Source organism: Camelus ferus, chromosome 3 (assembly GCF_009834535.1).
Source record: "Camelus ferus isolate YT-003-E chromosome 3, BCGSAC_Cfer_1.0, whole genome shotgun sequence".
Classification (NCBI taxonomy): Eukaryota; Metazoa; Chordata; class Mammalia; order Artiodactyla; family Camelidae; genus Camelus; species Camelus ferus.
The window spans coordinates 95575911-95588122 of record NC_045698.1 but is presented as its reverse complement, the minus strand read 5'-3'; the positions used below and the strand labels follow the sequence as shown (position 1 = coordinate 95588122).

The 12212-nt window shown below is 42.7% G+C and overlaps 1 protein-coding gene across 2 annotated transcripts in view; it reads left to right on the top strand.

Moving 5' to 3' along the window:
* The window catches only part of SPOCK1 (SPARC (osteonectin), cwcv and kazal like domains proteoglycan 1), a 469763-nt gene that overhangs the window by 244291 nt on the left and 213260 nt on the right, over positions 1-12212 (top strand). The gene's annotated exons all lie outside the window — the stretch shown is intronic.

The window sequence follows — 12212 nt, the reverse complement described above, 5'->3', positions numbered from 1 at the left end:
GAGGAATCCCTCTACCTTGTATTAAAGCTTACTGCATAGCTACGGTAATTAGGCAGTGTGGTGTTGGCAGAGGGATAGACGTGTGGATCAATGGAACAGAATAGAAAACCCAGAATTATAACCAGACTAATATGCTCAGTGATTTTTGTCAAAGGTGCAAAAGCGTTTCAATGGAGGAAATGTAGCCTTTTCAATAAATGGTGCTAGAGCCGTTGGACATCTGTGAGCCAAAATCCTAAACTTCACACCTGAAATAAAAGTTCATTCAAAATGGATTGTGGACTTAAATGGAAAATGGAAAACCATAAAACTTTTGGGGAAAAAAAAACGTAGGAGAAAGTCTTCAAGATCAAGAACGAGACAAAGAATTCTTAGATTTGACAACAAAATCATGATCCAGAAAAGGAAAATTTGATACATTGCACTTCATCAAAATATCAAAAACTAGTAGTCTGTGAAAGACCTTGCTAAGAAGATGAAGAGACAAGCTGTATACTGGAAATACTTGCAACCCACATATCCAACAAAGGACTAGTATCGAGACTGTATAAAGAACTCTCACAACTTAAGACTCGAAAAATGTGCCAATTAGAAAATGGACAAAAGTCATGAAGAGACATTTCACTGGAGAGAGTACACAGATGGCAGAAAACCACATGAAGTGGCCTTCAGTATCAGTAGCCATCAGAGAAATGCAAATTAAAATAACCGCGAGATACCGTTGCACACTTAGCAGAACGGCTAAGATGAAAAAATAATAGTGGCAGCACCAAATGCTGGTGAGGATGTAGAGGAAAAAAATTACCCATAGTCGTTGGTGGTTATGCACATTCACTCTAAAATGCAAGTACCGTGCAAGCGGCCACTGCGCAATTGGACATTTATCCCAGAGAAATGGAAACTTACGTTCATACAAAAACTTGCACATAAATTTTTTTAACCTAAGAGATTGTTTTATATGAATAGGCAAGACGGAGTGTGTAGGAGATAATCTAAGTCAAATGAATTTTGTAACCAGTGGCTTTAAAAGCATAGCAAAAGTGTATTACATAGCTCACATACAGAAACTCATACCAGTTTCCAAATGGCCAGATGAGTCCTACCCCTTTTTTTCTTGTTACTTCCCCCCAGCTTTATTGAGATAGATTTGAATATAACCCTGTGCAAGTTAAAGGTGTACACACCAATGTTTATTGCAGGTCTATTTGTAATAGCTGGAACCAGGCCAGAGATGCTTCAGTGAATCAGTGTTAAACAGACTGTGGTCCGCACCACAGAGTAGTACTCAGCAATGAAGTCGGAACACAGTATTGATACATGCAGTGGTCTTAATGAATCTCTAGGGAATTTTGCTGAGTGAAAAAAAGCCAATTCCCAAAGGTTACATACTGTATGGTACCATTTAGAGTTTAACATTTTCAAAATGTCGAAATTCTAGAATTGGAAGAAAGAGAAGTCATTGCCAGTGGTTAGAGATGGCAGGAGGGTTAAGAGGCTTCAGGAGGGGAAAAGGGGTGGTGTAAAACGGTGATGCCAGGGATCCTTGTGGTGACAGAAGTATGCTGTATGTTGACTGTGGTGGTGGATACACAAATTCACGTGTGATGGAATTATGCAGAACTGAACCCCACACACACAGTGCAAGTAAAATTGGGGAAATCAGAGTAAGATGGATGGGATATATCAGTGTGAATATCCTAGTTGTGATGTTGTACTATAGTCTTGCAAGAAGTTACCGTTCAAATAGACTGTGTATGGGATCTCTGAATTATTTCTTACAGCTGCTTGTGAATCTACAGTGATTTCAATAAAAATTTCAATGAAAAAAGAGACACAATGTGATGGAATCAGATTTAATATGTTTTGAAAGCATTTCAGAAGCATTTAATATCTTTTGAAAGCACTTCAGAGTCCTATGAAATTTTCAGAAAAGTGTATAGAACAGGTGTGAGCAATATGCCATTGAAAATTCCTATCCCAAAGTGGATAGATGAGTAAAAATGAACATGTATCAATTTTATTCTGATCTAATGATGCAATATATTTTTTTAAATGAAGCACCATTTTTTTTCTTAAAAAAGTACTAGAGATTCATTGTACTTGGAATTTCCAAGTAAGCCCAAACAATAAAGTAGACATTACCTGTGTGTGTTTGTTTTTAGTAGACATCTCAGTATGCAGTCCTTTCTTTTGTTTTCACTGGTTCCTCTTACTGTTCCTTTTGCAGTGGGTGGGTAGGGTGACTTTTCCTTTCCAAAGAGAATCCCCAAGTCCTTGTGTGGGAAGGTCTGTTTCCAGTGAACTAGGTCAGTCTTCAAGGGATGCTCTTGGTTTGAGACAAGGCTCTTGCACAACATTTCTGAAGCTAGCTGCCTACATGCCCTTAAGCAGTCTGGGCTGATAGTAGTGGTAACTGAAGGTGTGCCAATGGCTGTTTGTATGTAAAGAAGGATGGGGAGAGCTTAGGATCCAGAATATCTAATCCTGTCTCTGACTACCCCCTTTCGTATAAGGGCTTCTCTCTTGCTTCTTAGAGTCTTGGATTGCTTTTCATTCAGAGGTAAAAGGCTATCTCCGTTGCCCACCACTCTTCAGCAGTCACACAGTTGCTCTCAGCCTAATACCTCTCTCCTCTGAGTTCATTCCTGGACATCTGTTGTTTTGCCTGCCCAGAACAGTAGCCATCTCATCATACTTTCTAGGAGATAGGCCTTCCTCCTGTGTAAACTTGTGATTCAATCAAAGTGTCATCTTCCCACTGGAATCTGTGCACCCTGATGATACTAGGGACCTAGAAGCTTCCATGCTTCACTGACATAGTGATAAAGCAGCCCCTGATACCAGTCACTCCCCAGACTAGCCCCCCTTTGAGCTGGCTGTTTACATAAGCTGGGAAAGTGTGTTCCTTGGCTTAGCTGGTTCATGCTGAGTTTCCTTCACATGCATTCAAGTTTCCTCATTCATACTCTCCCCAAGATCAATATTTCTTTCTCTCTCCTCCCCTACATCTTACTTTTCTTAGCTATAGAAAGAAGGGCCAAAATAAGTACTTCATTTAATTTTGTTCTTTAAGTTTCCTGCTGTGCCCCAGACAAGATCAGTTGAGGGCTCAGAGCAGTGCAGCCCAGGCTTCTCCCAGTGCTGTTATCTGCAGTGACGAGCTCATCTTGTTACAGAAGGGACTGATGTCATCACCCAGTCCTAACAAATTTGTGTATCGAGACCGCAGAGTGATTGCAGAGGTATATTTAATTGTTCCTAAATTCTGACTTTGCTTGGAGGTAAATCCATTATCTGGGCAAGAGCTGCTACGTAGTAATTAAACTGAAAATATTATATTTGTATGTGCTTTCTGCCCCTCGGCAAGACATACTTAAAATATTCATAGGAGTGATTTTTTAAAATCTTGGCAATTTCACTTGAGTAACACAGAAGCAAATATTCTGAAGATGATCAGTGTTTCTATCATGTGTTGTGTGGGGTCTTGCTTCTGTGGTGTGTACAGTGTGAGTCTCTCTCGGAGGGCCTGGAGGAGGCTGCACTTGGACCAGCTGCGTGCCCTTTGTAAGTCCCCAAGCTTGTTTGAGTCATTCAGGGGTTCTCAGGTCAACTGGCAGCAGTCAGAAGTCTCACATCCCCCTCTGTTGAAAAGTGGAGAAGCGGGGAATGAGAAGAAAACAGGTATGGTTTGCTCATATTGCATTTTGGTCTCACCAGCTTTGCTAAAGAAATGGAACTGACACTTTCTCTGTGTTGTATGTTGATGGAGAAATGTCCAGATTGCAGTGTTTTGCTGTTCCTTTTCATAGTGTCTCAGCCTCACAACAGCCCCTGTTAACCATGGCAGCCCCTGGGGGAATAGGGCAGCAAAGATCCGGGGATGGGAGGGTCTGAGAGGCTTGCTGGTATCTCCCCAACCACTTAGGTGGTCTGTAGTCTATAATTAATAGTAGTCTTGGCTGTCATTGCTTTGTTCCCAGAGCCCTAAAGTATTGTGCCTGATGTCTCTTTGCAAAGTCCCCAGGTCTGCTCTGAAGACATCGGCCTTTCTTCTAAGAGCATCCCTCGGTTCAGGTCATCTAACCCTAATTATCTCCCAAAGGCTCCGTCTCCAAATACCATCATATAGGAACTTGGGACTCAATTTTTTGTTGGTGGGGGATACAGTTCAGTCCATAGCATGCACTATTGGGGCACATGGTAGTGATACTTTAACCCCTACTCAAACTTCTAGTATTAGTTTAACACAGAGAAGGGAGGAGAGGACCATTTGTGCACAGGCCCAGAGATGGGGGCGTCCTGAGCCCTTGGGATGGGTACCTAGTGCACAGAAAATGAGGACGGAGGCCATGGATGCTGTGGGAGTAGACAAGTCAGATCACGTGGGCTCATAGGCCATGCTGGAGGGTCCGGCCTAACTCTGAGGGAGGAGCCCCTGAAAGGGTGAAGCATGAGGGGCAGGGAAGACCCTCACTCCATGTTGCTTTCTTAGCCTGAAAGCGCCCGCCTGTCTCTGTGGCACTTGATGGCCCAGCATCACTTACTTAGAATAAATGTGGATGCCTCTGCAGCATGACACTTCAGCCCTCGGGGCACAAAGATCAAGCCACAGTATATGTGGTAAACAGATTAATTTGGTCAATAGTTTAATTCTGGCAGGAGCCGAATGACATTATAAAGAATGCAGTGGCATTTCCACTGGAAATGTCTGCCATCATTTTCTTCTTGACATGAGGAAAATAAAAGCTTCCCAACTCCAGAAAGAATTAGCATGAAATGTGCCCATCAATCTCCCTGTGAAGAAACATTATGCTGCGGCAGTGTGTGAACACGGAGGAGGAGGCGATAACGGAACAGGTTGGTGTACGGCCCACTGGGAGCCTTGTTTCCAGAAACCCACCTCTCTTCAGGGCCCAGCTGTGGTCTGGATGTCCCTGCTGGCTGTGACCTGGGGTCAGTTCTGCAGTCCAAGTTCCAGGAGTGCAGCGAGCCTGCTACCAGTGGGAGGATGCCTGCCTGCAGCCTTCCCTGATGCTCACGGGAGACCACCCCCTGGTTTTGTTTTGTCAAGGGCTGGACTTCCCCTGGGTCTGAGCTTCTCAAAGGTGGCTTTTGTATGCATGTTTCCCTTTCTCAGTTCTTGAGCTGTCTCCTCTTTCTCCTTCCTTTAGTGCAGTGATTCTCAAAATACAGTCCTTGGACCAGCGCATCAGACGGTCAGATTCTTGAGTCCCACCTAAGACATACTGACTTAACATCTCTGAGGCTGGGGCCCAGAAACCTGTGTTTGAACAAGCTTGCTAGGTGATTCTGGTGCATGCTCGAGCTGGAAACCCCTGCTTCAGCAAGTGTGGGTGCTCAGGTGCCATACTCCATGCCTTAGCGTGCAGGCGTGCAGAAGGTGGAAGTGTGTGTTTGGGGGTGGGTGCACGTGTCTGAGCACTTAGGAAAGGCTCTGTGTAGGAAAGTAACTGTGGGGAGCACCTGGGTAGGGCTGAGTGAAGCTCGAGGGATCTTTCATATCTGTAGTTCCTAATAGTGATGTTGATGATGGAAGCTAATGACTGTTAAGTGGAATGTGCCAGTCACTCTGCCAGGCACTGTGTGCGTTACATCATTTTATTCTCATGAGAAGCTCTAAGAGGTAGCTACGTTCACCATCCCCATTCTACAGTGAGGTGAAGTCAGGCTTATTGCAGATACTGAACTTGCTCAAGATCACCCCACTGGAAAGTGGCAGAGATGGAGCCCAAGCACAGGTCTGCGCCGACTCAGAAGCCCGTGCCCTTGATGCTGCAGCCTGGCGTTCCTGTTGCTCTGCTCAGGGAAGGGCGCTTCTGGGGATGGCTGCTTTCAGCACCGCCTGGGTTTCCTGTGTGGTCCTTGGGCTGGTTTGGTTGACATGTTTCAATACAGAGTCCTGCAAAGGGATTGTGCATTGAGGACTGTCGTGCTTTGGGGAATGAATGGTACTTGATCCCCTCTCCACAGCAAGTTACTTTAGAAACATAAACAAGAACCAGAAAAAGGAAGTGAGCTGTTTTACCCTTGAAATGCACAACGTGTGAATGAGTGCCTATTAAATCGGGCTAGGCCCGAGCTCTCAGTCCCCAGTGATTGAGGCCCTTAAAATAAGGAGCTGGAGTGTGCGGGTGGGCTGGGTAATTGTTTTCGCAGGTTATTGGAACAGCCTGAAAGAGGGGTGCGGGCCTTATGGTGTCTGCATATCTCCCCATGGAGTTTCCTCTGTTATTAAGCAGGCAGCAGTAATGATTTTATTTTATTTAAGGGGAGGGGTAAAAAACTCAGATTGAGATTTAGAAATCTTCTTGTAGGCATGTGTGTGAGGTTGCTGTTTTATTAGGCTTAGCAGAGACAGTTTCTGAATCTCAGCTTGCTGCTTCCAGGATGATCGGTGATGCTTTTTCAAGTTTCTTGCTGTCTCTGAAATCTGTAGGAAGGTAGGTGCTTTGGGACTCTGATATAAACCGGCCTTTTGATTTCTACCAGCTTCCTTTCCTAGCTAACATTCTTTAAGGATTTCCATTTGGCTGTTTTCTTCCTTATGGACCATGATTTTGCAATCTGCTCCTTGAAAGCCTGTCACTTATTCCAAGGAAGAATCTGGCTAAATGCACAGCTGAGTCCTGTGGACCCACATATTCTGCCTATGTGGTAAGCAACCCTCTGTCCACTAAGTGTCTCACCATTTTCCAGATTTGTATTGGAGACACCCAGCAGTAAACTGCATTTCCCTGTGATCTCTCTTTCCCAATTAGCTTGTAGCCAAGTCCTGATAATGAATTAAGCCGGGAGCTTTTCTTGTTAATTTCCCCACAGAAACTATGTGGCAAAGCTACAGGGAGGCTGAACTTAGCCTACAAACAGTGCTGAGCTATGCTGTTCTTCCTTTCAGATCATAAGCTGCTCCCTTGGAGAATAACTGCTTAGCGTCTGTAAAGATGTTCCAGCGCTATGGGAAACTGGAAACTTTGTGGCATTCTTAGTTAGGAGAAAACCACCTCTGGAGTAAACTTAATGAAGTGACTCTTGAAACTTCTCTTATTATCCAACAGGGGATGCGCTAAGGTGGTCCCCACTTTGTCAGATTCAACGTTTCCATAAACCTCGTTTTAGTACAGTATGAATTGAGGCTCACAAACATCTTTACATCCACTAGTTTTATATCATTATTCAGATGTGCCCTAGCAGACAGAGAGTCTGAGTTCTGGCGGGGCCTGACAGCTGAGGGTTCGTGTTCTGGCAAGATCATCACCTTTGCTTGTACAGCCATTCATGTTCCAGCAATTCTTTGAACTTGCAGTGCATTTTTTTCTCATTATTTCATAGAAATGTGTGATAAAATGAGAATAATGGTGTTGAAGCTTGGATCTCATAAATGTGAAGATAACACTGGGAATCATTAGACATGCCCCAAATAGCAAATCATTAGTCACAAATGGGTGGACGTGGGAATTAAGACAGTCAACTGGGTATTCAATTGTGAGGAAAGAGAAAGTTAAAGGACTCATATGAACTGCTGAAAATACGTCATCAGAGGTGGTGTTTAAAAATGGTGTCGTGAGGAATTTAATGCTGGTTTTCAACAACTTCCCCCTCAACACAAGGTATAAATCTTTAGTTTGAGCATCACACTTTTCACTTTTTTCTATATTATAACACAGTACGTGTATTATATAATGGAGCTGTCCTAAGTTATAGGGACTACCCTTCTAATTTGTTATCAGAATTTAATTTTTCTCACACTGAAGTGACAGCAGCCACAATTGGGAAAAAAATTTAAAAAATCAATAGAAATTTTAGTCTCCTCGCATTTCCATCCTCCCTGTCCATTCTTGGCCAGTCTTTACTTCCTTTCCCTGCTTCATTTTTCCCTAGAGCACTTACCCTCAATCAACTACGTTTCACTTGTTGATCATCTATCCACTGCTAGTAGAGTATTAGCTCCATGAGGGTAAGAATTTCTGTGTATTCACTCGTCTAGACCAGTGTTTCTCAACTCATTTTTCCCACTTTCCTAAGGAGACTTTTTAGACTTCTTTTTTCCTAATTGCCCCCTCTGTGAAATTTTAATATCACACATGTGCATATATTTGCTTATGTAAAGATGTATATCTGTACTTTATGTGTAAAAAGAGTAAGAGTGTTCTCATCCCTCAGAAACCAGGTTCCTGCCTGTGGAGAGCAGAATGCCTTCTAGACCTGGTGCCAACAAAGGTGCCTGAAACATAGCTCGTGTGGGCTGTGGTAGCCGACCTGAGCCTATTCCTAAATTTTCTTTTTTCTTTTTTTCCATTAGAGGCCAAACACACACTGGCTAACCACTTGATAGGTGCGTGAAAGGATCCTTCCCACAGTGTGTCAAGTTCTTATTCTTCTAAGATCTATGATCAACCAGTAGAGGGAATGCTTTGATTGTTGGTCTCGGTTAAACTTACAGACGGTTATCCTTGACGACTGATACCTAAACAGAAAGCCAATGCTCTCGTTTACTAACTGCTCTGACTAGCGCCTGGCGTTAGCCTTTGTTCCCACTTAAGCTGTGGTCCTGAAACTGACCTGTTTGATGACAGAACCCCCCCCGATGGTGGCCTGACCCAGACAGAGCTCTACTCCAAAATGGGATTGAGAAACAAACAGGGACACTTCAACAGATCTTATGCCCTGGACTTACCCGGGCACGGTGGATGTTTCCAGATCACTTGATAATCTACAGCGTCTCTGGCCCCCTTAGTGATGGCCTGTGTGTATGGCATGATAAAAAGCCAGCACATTCTATTGCATTAAATAAAATCAGAAAACTTGCAGCTTCGTGCTGTCCTGTGTGTGTTGGACGCAGTAATAGAAGCAAGACAACTAGTGTGTGTCCTTTAAGATGCCAGAGACCAGGGAGACCCTCTCAGACTGGAGTCTGACCAAGGCTCTCCCATCAGACACAGACAAACTTCAGTGCCTGAAGCCTTATGAAGGGGCAGGGACCGCTTTCCTTGAGATGCTTTGGGAGACATAACTGGTTGTGTGTATCCTCAGAAAGGAAAGTGTTCATTCATCATTTTAGGTAGCCTTGTTTCTCCACGGAAGTATTTCAGTTGCTAATTTGCTTAGGAGAGAAGACTGACATTTTCATTTACTTTTATACCAACAATTATAGAAAACTATGAATATTCATGTGAAGAAAGTGAATTTAATTACAAGCTAAGCAAATACCATAATGAATGGTTCTGATAGTCTGACCCTCATGGCTGTAATAATAAAGTTAAATTCCTAAAATTGGGATCTATTGTAATCTTAGTCATTGACTTAAAATAAAAAGACTGAATTTTTTTATTTGCTCTGTTGGAGCAGATTTCTTTTTTTTTTTTAATTGTAGTGTAGTCAGTTTAAAATGTTGTTTCAATTTTTCATATACAGCATAGTGTTTCTGTCTTACTTACATATATATATATATTTGTTTTCATATTTTTTCATTATATAGGTTACTACAAGATACTGAATATAGTTCCCTGTGCTATACAGAAGACACTTGTTGTTTATCTATTTTATATACAGTAGTTAGGTTTCTTGAAATAAAACCTAAGTGGGCCATTTAACACTACCTTGTAAGAATTCTCATTTTAGTGAGGTTGGGATGTTGTTATATCTTCTGGAGTTTTGTTGTTGGGAGCCAGATGTCCCTGTAAGTTCCTCGTATTGTCCTGGACTTTTATAACACGAAGCATTGTACTTTTCTTAGTAAGAAAATTGGCCTTTTCCCTTAAGATGGACATAGTTTAAAAGACGTGTTTATTGGAAGGTGTTGAAATAAGACATTTAAAAACAAAATTTCTGAGGCACTAGGCTATTTGGAGGAAACCTATGATGAATCCTTTTTAGAACTGAATGTCTATCCTTATAATTGCTTCTACATAGATACTTGGGATTTCTACCCCAGTTTTTCTTAAAGCGAGGCATACTTGTCTAAGCAGATGTGTTTCTGCTGGCCGTGTTTCTGTGGCCATTGTTGTACTATGCGGGTGGGGGTGTTAATTTAAGCAAGTCATATGAAAAGAGAATAATTGCAAAATGCTTTGAAAACATAGATATTGAATCCAACATCTTAATAATAAATAAAGTTGGTAGACTTTTTGGCTTGAATTTCATTTGGATGTTGCATGTTTCCACTTTGGAACTCTTAGACGGCTGAGGATTCAGCATGGAGAACAGAAACATTCACTGATTCACTCACATATCTGTTCGGTGGTCATCTGCTAAGTGCCCACTGCACACCAGTCCCTCTATGAGGTCCTGGGGAGGCAGAGATGAAAATGACACAGTCCTGGCCTTTAGTATCCTCACAGTAGAATGGAGACTGTCATGTGGCCCAATAATTACACTAGGAGGCAATGAAGTTCATAGTGGTTTGGAGACTAGATTTAGGTGTAAGCCCTGTGTGATCTTGACCAAATAATTAATATCCTCTTTAGCTTAATTTGTTCATTTTAAAAGTGGGGTTAAAAATAGTGCCAACCTCACAGGGTACCTTGAGAATTAAATGAGGTAAATCCAAATAAAGTGTAGTGCCTGGCAGCTGGGAATGCCCAGGAGATGATGGGAGACCCACTCAGTGGATGGGCAGACAGGTACCATAGAGGGGGATTCAGAACACAGCCAGGGATGTGCCACCAGGCAGAGCAACTCATGTGACAGAGTCATTTGTGTGCCCATAGGGAAAAAAAGATAGGAAGGGCATTTTCTTTTTCCACTAAACTTAGCAATATAGTGCTTTGGGGGAATGAGGGATGATCACTGTGGGATGTGTGGGAGATGATTTGGAAATTGTTTGGTCTTGTTCTTCACTGCTCTGTCTCTGCACCCCTCCTCTTCCAACTGCTTGGCCCAGAAGTGCCAGCCTCCAGGGTCAGGAGATGCAGGTGACCCCAGCAGAGGAGGGCTTACTGTTCAGACTCCTTCAGAATCTGCTGCTGAGGGAGACAAGGCAGGGTGTGAGGCCCCAGGCTGACACTTATAGCAAGAGAATCTTGAAGGTTGTGGCTCTTCAAAGGTTCACACTGTAAAGTGTGGCTCTTGAAGTCCTCCTCACTTTTAGGAGGCAAAGCAACTCGAAAAGGCAGGACTAGAACCCTATAAAGTCATCCCATCACTCTAGGAACAAGTTACCTTTAGGAAACTAGGCTGGGAACTGATCCAGGGCTGAGACCTCAGCTTCCTAAGCGTTTATCACAGGACGCTGTACTTGACAGGCATTTGTGGACTGAATGAATGGGTAATGAATAAATGAGTCTTTTGACCATGATGAGGTAGAGGACATTAAGTAGAGGCTCTATGCTAACTCGTGTTTCTCTACATCTGTGTGTATTTCTGGTACTTAGCTGTACTTTCTTGTGGAATTTGACCTGGGATTTTGTTTGGCAGTATTTTGGGCTTCTATTCATTTGGCGAAGAAAAGGCATGATTCTTAATTGGTGTAATTTTACCTCCATGAATTCAGGAATGCGATTCTGGGAATAATGAGTTCTCCTTTTAGAAAGAAACTTATTTGCAGAAATGCCAATTTCTGCCTCATTAGGCCCATTCTAGCTCTGGAGATGCGTGACTCTCCCTGGGGCAGGCCCTGTCAAGTTTGAGGACACTCTTCCATTTTCCAATCCCTGTTGCCCCTCATCAGCTCTACCTTTCACAAGTAAGAGTTAATATTTAATGAAGGGACCTTTGAGACTTCCACTGTCAGAATCCTGCTTGCTGACTACTCTGCAAATAATTTTGGATGAGTGATTTTTATAATCCTAGCATCATTATTCCTGGTTACACAAGGAACACAGTGTATTTGTGTAAACAGGCCCGTGGACAGATTGGTAGGGTGAAGATAGCATTTCCTGGGTGCAAATTTGTCAGGACTCATCTCTTTGAAGAGATTCCAGGGAAGCTTCCAGGGAAGAAGACTGTATCAAACAGCTTTCTTCTGATGTGCCGGCTTAAGATCCCTCCACCCAGGGATTGCAAAGAGGAGTGCCTTGGAGGGAACCCTGAGTTTTTTGATTGCCCCATTCCTGTTATTTATTATTTTTTATTGAAGTATAGTCAGTTTACAATGTTGTGCCAATTTCTGGTGTACAGCATAATGTTCCAGTCATACATATACATACATATGTTCCTTTTCATTTTCTTTTTCATTATAGGTTACTACAAGATGT